Raw genomic sequence first — 9,236 nt, forward strand, 5'->3', positions numbered from 1 at the left:
AAGTGTATGGCCTGTGTCTAGATTCATGTTTTTCCATGTGTCTGTCCAATTGTTACAGCACTATTTATCAAAAATACGATTTTCTCCATTGAATTACCATTGCTTCTTTGTCAAAGTTCAGTTGATTATGTGTTTGTGGGTCTATTTCTGGGATCTTCATTCTGTTTTATTAATCTATTTGTCTACTCTTTCATCAGTACCATGTTGTCTTGATTACTGTTGCTTTATATTAAGTATTGATAGTCAGATAGTGTCAGTCTCCCGGGGGGACTTTGTTCTTCTTGAGTGTTTTCAGTATCACGTTGGTTATTCTGGGTTATCGGCACTTCTAGAGAAACTTTAGAATCAGTTTGTCAATATCCACAAAATAACTTGCTGAGTTTTGACTGGAATTTGTTGAATCTATAGATCAAGTTGGGAAGAAATAACATCTTGACAATATTGAGTCTTCCTGTGTATGAAAGTGGAATATCTCTCCGTTTATTTAGATCTTTGATTTCTTTCATCAGAATTTTGTAGTTTTTCTCATAAAGATCCTGTGTATATTTTGATATATACCTAAGTCTTTCATTTTGTTAGTGCTAATATAAATGGTGTCGTGTTTTTAGTTTCAAATTCAAATTGTTCATTGCTGATATATAGGACAGCAATTACTTTTATATATTACCTTTATATCTTGCAACCTTCCTATAAATGCTGAGTAGTTCCAGGAGCTTTTCCCCCCTGCCTTGTTTACATTGTTGACACCTTAGACTTTGTAAACAATCTTATATCCTGATTTCCCCCAATTGTGTCATAAATGTTTCTGATGCCATTTTATTTGTTTTTTTAGAGACAGGGTTTCACTCTGTCACCCAGGCTGAAGTGCAATGGTGTGATTATAGGTCACTGCAGCCTCAACCTCCTGGAGTCATGCTATCCTCCCACCTCAGCCTCCCAAGTTGCTGAGCCCTCAAGCACACACCACCATGACTGGTTAATTTTTTGTTTTCTTGTAGAGATGTTGCCCAAGCTTGGTCTCAACATCCTGGTCTCAGGCTCCTGGTCTCAAGCGATTTTCCCTGCCCTGGCCTCCCAAAGTGCTGGGATTACAAGTGTGAGCCACCACACCCAGACTCAGTATCATTTTATTCTTTTAAAACATTTTTGGTGGTGGGGCACGGTGGCTCACGCCTGTAATCCCAGCACTTTGGGAGGCCGAGGTGGGTGGATCACCTCAGGTCGGGAGTTCGAGACCAGTCTGACCAACATGGAGAAACCCCAGCTCTACTAAAAATACAAAATTAGTCAGCCATGGTGGCGCATGCCTGTAATCCCAGCTACTCGGGAGGCTGAGGCAGGAGAATCGCTTGAACCCGGGAGGCAGAGGTTGCGGTGAGCAGAGATTGCGCCATTGCACTCCAGCCTGGGCAATAAGAGCAAAACTCTGTCTCAAAAAAAAAAACAAAAAAGGAATTTTGGCAGCAAAATATTTTATTGAACTATAATTTCTTAATCAGTTTCCTTTTGCTGTATATCTGGGGTATTTTCAATTTCTTCATACATATTTCTTATTTTAAATATGGAAAATGCAGAAGAATATAAGGGAAAAAATGCCCTTGTAATTTCACCAGAATAACCACTATTGCCATTCGATTGTCTTCCTTCTACTGTTTCCCTTCTGCCAGTGGTTCTCCTTTCTTGGCAAATAGACTTATTTGAATATCTGATAAAAGCTATGAGCTTCTCCCAGGAAATTAGGACATGCACCAAATTTTGCATACAGCTTCAGAGTTCTAGGGGCATCTATAGCCCATCCCAGAAATGCCCCCCAACAAGAAGCTGGGACATTGATCCATCAGCTCCAGTTGGCATTATTTACCCCAAAGTTTCAGGCTGTATTAGGCTTGCACAGCCTGAGCAGGTTTTCCTGATTTCAGAGAAAGCCCTGAGGCAGGGAAGCAGAGAACTGCACAAAGTACTTTCTGGGTGGGATGCTGTTGGCAGGAGTCGGGACTATCCACCACGGTATGGCAGAAATGAGGAAGGCAGAGTACCAAAACGTCTGCTGCAGGGATCACACTGCATATTTTATCCTGTTTTTTTTTTTTAACATAATATTACATTGTAAATGTTTTCCATATCATTAAATATTCTTCAAAATAGAGGTTTTAGTGGCTGCATAATATTCCACAGTATTGAATGCAATGGAATTTATCATTGTATATAAAATTATATTATTGTATATAAAAATTACTCTGACACAATTCCTCATCTCTAATTACTTCTCTTAGACACATTCTTACAAATGGGAAATGGGTCACTTTTTTTCTTTCTTTCCTTTTTTTTTTTTTTTGGTTCTTGATGCGTATTTCCATGTTGCCCTCCAGAAAGATGTCTGTACTTCCACCAGCAAAAGGAGTAGCTAACTTTATTTTTTTTTGAGGTGGAGTCTTGCTCTGTTGCGCAGGCTGGAGTACAATAGCGCAATCTCAGCTCATTGCAAACTCCGCCTCCCGGGTTAGAGTAATTCTCCTGCCTCAGCCTCCTGAGTAGCTGGGACTACAGGCACATGCCACCACACCCAGCTAATTTTTGTATTTTTTAGTAGAGACGGGGATTTCACCATATTGGCCAGGCTGGTCTTGAACTCCTGATCTTGTGATCTGCTCGCCTTGGCCTCCCAAAGTGCTGGGATTACAAGCGTGAGCCACTGAGCATGGCCTGGAGTAGCTAACTTTTAATGTACTTCATCACTCCTTCATACAACAAATACCTATGAAACACTTGCAATATGCCAAGTATATTATGTGCTATTAATTTAAAAGTTTTAGTAATTTGATAGAAAATATGTTATCTTGTAATTTTCATTTTAAAATTGAGTTTTTTTTTTTTTTAGGTTTAGACTAGAAAATTTTCGTGACTTGTCTGTTGTTGGTATATTTTTCTATTTATGTGTTAATATTTTCTTCTATTTGAACTTTGTTTATGGGGTCTTGTTAACAAAATTTTACATTTTTAAGTAGTGAAATATACAGATGTTTTCCCTTCATGATTTTTATCCATTGTTATTTTATTTTTTATCATTTATTTATTTATTTATTTTTTGAGACGGAATTTCGCTGTTGTCACCCAGGCTGGAGTGCAACGGTGCGATCTTGTCTCACTGCAACCTCTTCCTCCCAGATTCAAGCGATTCTCCTCCCTCAGCCTCTTGAGTAGCTGCGATTACAGGTGTCTGCCATAAGGCCTGGCTAATTTTTTGTATTTTTAGTAGAGACGGGGTTTCAAGGCTGGTCTCTAACTCCTGTTGTCAGCTGGTCTGCCCGCCCGAGCCTCCCAAAGTGCATTGTTGTTGTTTAGAAAGTGGACCACCACGTGGAGATCTGTTTTTCAACTAAACTATTTTATTTTCCGTCTTTTTCCTTCATCTAGCTCTTTTTAAATATATATTTTTAATCACCTTGTGAAGCCTCTTAGATTTTATTTTGATGTAAGGTGGAAGACGAGGAATACTTTTTCCTACACAGTTATTTTCTCCCTAGAATTATTTTCCCATTGATATGTGGTGCTAATTTTATCACATATTAAATTCTTATGTATGCTAAGGTCTGTTGCTTGGCAATTCTAAGTTTTAAAAACACATTTTTTTTTTAGTATTTTGAGTAGAGTGACTGTAAGTCTACACATTAGCTTGGAAAAGAACTGACTTGACAATAGTCAGCACTTCCATCTAGCAGCAGGAGGTCTTGCAGTCAAGTTTTTTACTTTCCTTCACACGGGTCAATATTTCCAGTTAGAACGATTCCTATTTATATTTTTGTTGCTACTGTGCCATACTTATATAATTTTCTAAACATTGATTCCTGGTATATAGGAAAGGTATTTACTTCTTAGACATTTTTGGGATGGTTGGGGAGGGGCAATCTGAGAAAAAGTGATTGTAGATTTCATCTAACGTCCTGACAAAGGTGCATCTTGAAGTCAGACTATTGTGTGTTCGAGTCCTGTCATTGACACATTGTAGTTGTGTGATCCTGGCCAAATTACTTAACTTGGACTCAGTTTTTGTTTTTGTTTGTTTGTTTTTACCCGCAATAGGGGAATAATAATAGTATAGGTCTATTATTCTTTATCCAAAAGGCATGGGGCCAGGTTCTTTTCTTTTCTTTTTTTTTTTTAAACAGAGTCTCACTCTGTGGCCCAGGCTGGAATGCAGTGGTGCAATCTTGGCTCACTGCCAACCTCTGCCTCCCAGGTTCAAGCGATTCTTGTGCCTCAGCCTCCTGAGTACCTGGGACTACAGGTGTGCACCACCACGCCTAATTGTTTTTTGTATTTTTAATAAAGACGGGGTTTTGCTGTGTTACCCAAGCTGGTCTCCAACTCCTGAGCTCAGACAATCTGCCCACCTCAGCCTCTCCATCGAGGATTATAAGCGTGAGCCACCACGCCTAGCACATATGCGTTTGGAATATAATGTATTTTGGATTTTAGAGTGGTAATATGATGTCTAAACCATATATTCCGTAACTCTACCACTGGAGTCTGGGGCAGCACCCTATAATTAAGCACATTCATATTTCTGCAGAAATAAAGTGAGATATAAAAAGCCAGTTGAGTTTTAAGAACTTCCTGAATTTTGGAACTGTAGACAAGCAAATTATAAATGTTCAACTTAAACCAGTTTAAAGGATATTGTATCTAAAACAGGGCCTGTCCCAATAAAGACTAATACTTTATTAGGTCATTTTCTTATTTTTTTAGGTAAATAATCTAAATAGTAGATTATAATTCTATCTCCATTCCAATACCTCTTAATTTGATTTCTCATTGTATCAGCTGGATTTTCCAGAATGTAAAATAAATGGAGTTAGAAGCCATCTTGGAGCCAGGTATGGTGGCTGTAATCCCGCCTGTAATTCCAACACTTTGGGAAGCTGGGGCAGGAGGATGGCTTGAGCCCAGGAGTTGGAGACCAGTCTGGGCAACATGGCGAGACCCTGCCTCTACAAAAATAAAACAGGCTTGATGTGGTGGCTCACGCCTGTAATCCCAGAACTGTGGGAGGCCGAGGCAGGTAAATCACGAGGTCAGGAGTTGGAGACCAGCCTGACCAACATGGTGAAACCTCGTCTCTATTAAAAATACAAAAATTAGGGCCAGGTGCGGTGGCTCTGACCTCAAGTGATCCACCCGCCTGGGCCTCCCAGTACCAAGATTACAGGCACAAGCCACTGTGCTTGGCCTCGTATCTCTATTCTTATATTTATTGATTGAGTTTTAGATGGAGTCTCACTCTGTTGCCCAGGCTGGAGTGCAGTGGTGCGATCTCAGCTCACTGCAACCTTGGCCTCCCAGGTTCAAGTGATTCTCCTGCCGCAGCCTCCTGAGTAGCTGGAATTACAGGTGCGTGCCACCACATCTGGCTAATTTTTGTATTTTTGTAGATACTGGGTTTCGCCATGTTGGCCAGGCTGGTCTTGAACCCCTGACCTCAAGTGATCCGCCTGCCTGGGCCTCCTAAAGTGCTGGGATTACAGGCGTGAGCCACTGTGCCTGGTATGTATATTTCTTACTAATCAAAATGTTCTTTGGGTAAAGATATTTAAAGATTTCAGGCATTTTCCTTGGCATTTTGTATAACCGTTCTGCATTAACCCTTTGTTATCCATTCCAGGTAGTTTGTTTAGAAAACAAAACAAGAAACAGATTGATTGAGATGGAGTTTCACTCTTGTTGCCCAGGCTGGAGTGCAATGGCATGATCTTGGCTCACTGCAACCTCCACCTCCTGGGTTCAAGTGATTCTCCTGCCTCAGCCTCCCGAGTAGCTGGGATTACAGGCATGTGCCACCATGCCCGGCTAATTTTTTTTTTATTTTTAGTATAGACAGGGTTTCTCCATGTTGGTCAGGCTGCTCTTGAACTCCCAATCTCAGGTGATCTGCCCGCCTCAGCCTCCCAAAGTGCTGGGATTACAGGCATTGAGCCACTGCGCCCAGCCAGAACAGCCAGAATTAGAGTATTTAACGTCCACCCTTTTATTTTCATTATTAGAGAAAGGTTCTTGCTTTGTCACCCAGCCTGGAGTACAGTGTTGTGATCACAGTTTACTACAGCCTTGAATTCCTGGGCTCAAATGACCCTCCCACTTAAGCCTCCCAAGTAGCTAGGACTCCAGGTGTGTGTGCACCACCATACTTGACCTAATTTTAAATTTTTCTGTAGAGACAAAATCTTGCCACGCTGGTCTTGGGCTCCCAGTGTACTGGGGACTATAGGCATGACCTACCGTACCCAGCCTAATGTTCACCTATTTAAAATGATCTTTTCTATTTCTTCTCATTCTTTTAATTAAGCATAACCAATATTTAAAACTATTCTATATTTAATCCTAATCTAGATTTTGCCTTGATGTAAAAACTTACTAACAAATTACAGAATTTTAGTTTTTCACCTCTGAAAAGGAGCCTCTAACAGTAAAACTGAATTAGTTGCTAGTCTCTCATCCACTGATTCTAGGAGGGTGAAATCAGTCAAGGCTCTAAGGGTGTGGAAATTCAGCTTGTCTTTAGAGGATTAGCCCTTTTACACAGACCCCACTTTTGAAACGATGGCAGCACTTTCATAGAGCCTAATGGATTAGGATGGGTAATCCTAGAACAACCGCCTGGAAGAACAAGGAAGAACCCTGCTTCCTTGTTAGGAAACTTTACTATTCCTGACAGCTCTGAAGAGGATGTGGCTGGTGAAGTTTCCTGCTTCTACTGGTCATATGTTTATGTGGCCTCCCCTTGTGTGGGCCTGGTGGCTGCAGAAACAGGGGCAACTCTGACTTCAGGGATTGGCATGAGACCAGCAGCCACATTCCCCTGCATGAGGTCAACAGCACCAGACTTGCTCCGTGCAAAAGAGGACACAAAATGTATTACCCTTAGACTTTCCAAGATTTTTTAATCATCTCTAATTAGTGGTCCAGGTCACCAGTCTGGGGACTTTAAAAAATCCTGTACATTAAAAAAAAACATAGGCTACAGCTGGGTGCGGTGGCTTACAGCTGTAATCCCAGCACTTTGGGAGGCCGAGGCAGGTGGATCACGAGGTCAGGAGTTCAAGACCAGCCTGGCCAACATGGTGAAACCCCGTCTCTACTAAAAATACAAAATAATAATAATAATAATTAGCCGGGCATAGTGCCAGGTGCCTGTAATCCCAGCTGTTCAGGAGGCTGAGGCAGTAGAGTCGCTTGATCCCGGGAGGTGGAAGTTGCAGTGAGCTGAGATCACGCCACTGCACTCTACCCTGGAGGATAGAGCAAGACTCTGTCTCAAAAAAAAAAAAGTTACCATGATATACAGTTTGTTCTTTCTTCCTGAACATTGTGATGCTGGGTCTCTAAACTTTAATATAAACCAATTCCTTAATGTTATCTTCAAGTACTTATTATTAAGAAGGCACAGAAACTACACACATTCTATGACTTTTCTAGCCCTGTTTCCTGAAGGTAACTATAATTTCTACCCTTGAAAATACTGGTTCTTACTGAGTATAAATGCTTTTCTCAAAACTACGAAAGATCATACTAATCCTTTTATTATAGTTAAAGCATTCAATGGGACTTGGAGTCCACATTCAGTAATATCTTATTTGAATGAGAAATTGTAAAATAAAGGCCTTTCCTGACATGCCAACTTACAGTCAGGGCAGATTTCTTTTTGGAGACAGGGTCTTACTCTGTCACCCAAGCTTAAGTGCAGTGGCACAATCATAACTCACTGCAGCATCAAACTTCTGGGCTCAAGTGATCCTCTTGCCTTAGCCTCCTGAGTAGCTGGGACTACAGGTGCAGGCTACCATGCCCAGCTAATTAAAAATTTTTTGTAGAGACGAGGTCTTGCTATGTTGTCCAGGCTCATTACAAACTCCTGGCCTCAAGCAATCCTCCCACTTCAGCCTCCCAAAGTGCTGGGATTATAGGTGTGAGCCACAGCGCCCGGCCAGAGTGGGTTTCAAAACCAAAGTTGTAGTCTGTTATTTCATTATACCATATAGCTACAGTTTACATTTTTTTTTTTTTTTTTTGAGATGGGGTTTCTGTCACCTAGGCTGGAGTACAGTGGCACAATCTCTGCTTACTGCAACCTCTATCCCCCGAGCTCAAGCAATTCTCCCTCCTCAGCGTCCTAAGCAGCTGGGACCACAGATGTGCATGCTAAGTTTTTATATTTTTGGTAGAGACAGGGTTTCACCATGTTGCCCAGGCTGGTCTTGAACTCCTGAGCTCAAGTGATCTGCCTGCCTAGGCCTCCCAAAGTGTTGGGGTTACAGGTGTGAGCCAGCACGGCCGGTGCTGGCTATGAAATGTCTTAAGCCAAGTAAACTTGTACCAGTGTCAACAAAATGACTAAAGCTACAATGTGAACATGGTGAATATTTGTCTGCATATACCAAAGGCTTAATACTTAAAATTGGATGTAAACCACAATGAGACATCACCTCACTCATTAGAATGACTATTATCAAAAATACAAAACATAACAAGTGCTGAGGATGCAGAGAAAAGGGAACCCTTACAATTAAGGGAAATGTACATGAGTACAGCCATTATGGAAAACAGTATGAGCGTTCCTCAAAAAATTAAACAGAATTACTCTATGACCCAACAACTGCACTCCTTGGTATGTATTCAAAGGAAGTGAAATCCATATGTCGAAGAGATATCTGCAATCCCATGTTTATTGCAGGACTATACACAATAGCCAAGATATAACTGACTTAAGCATTCAAAGTGAATGAATGGATAAAGAAAATGTGATATATATACATATATATAAATCCATATAAAAAGAATGAAATCCTGTTATTTATAACACGAATGAACCTAGAGGACAATATCTTAAGTGAAAATAAGCCAGATACAGAAAGACAAATGCCACTTTTTTTTTTTTTTTTTTTGAGACAGAGTCTTTCTCTGTCCCCCATGCTGGAGTGCAGTGGCGCAATCTCAGCTCACTGCAAGCTCCGCCTCCCCGGTTCACGCCATTCTCCTGCCTCAGCCTCCCGAGTAGCTGGGACTACAGGCGCCCGCCAACACGCCCGGCTAATTTTTTGTATTTTTAGTAGAGACGGGGTTTCACCGTGTTAGCCAGGATGGTCTCGATCTCCTGACCTCGTGATCCGCCCGCCTCGGCCTCCCAAAGTGCTGGGATTACAGGCTTGAGCCACCGCGCCCGGCCACATTTTCACTTATATGCC

This window comes from Symphalangus syndactylus, chromosome 9 (assembly GCF_028878055.3).
Source record: "Symphalangus syndactylus isolate Jambi chromosome 9, NHGRI_mSymSyn1-v2.1_pri, whole genome shotgun sequence".
NCBI classification, from domain to species: Eukaryota; Metazoa; Chordata; class Mammalia; order Primates; family Hylobatidae; genus Symphalangus; species Symphalangus syndactylus.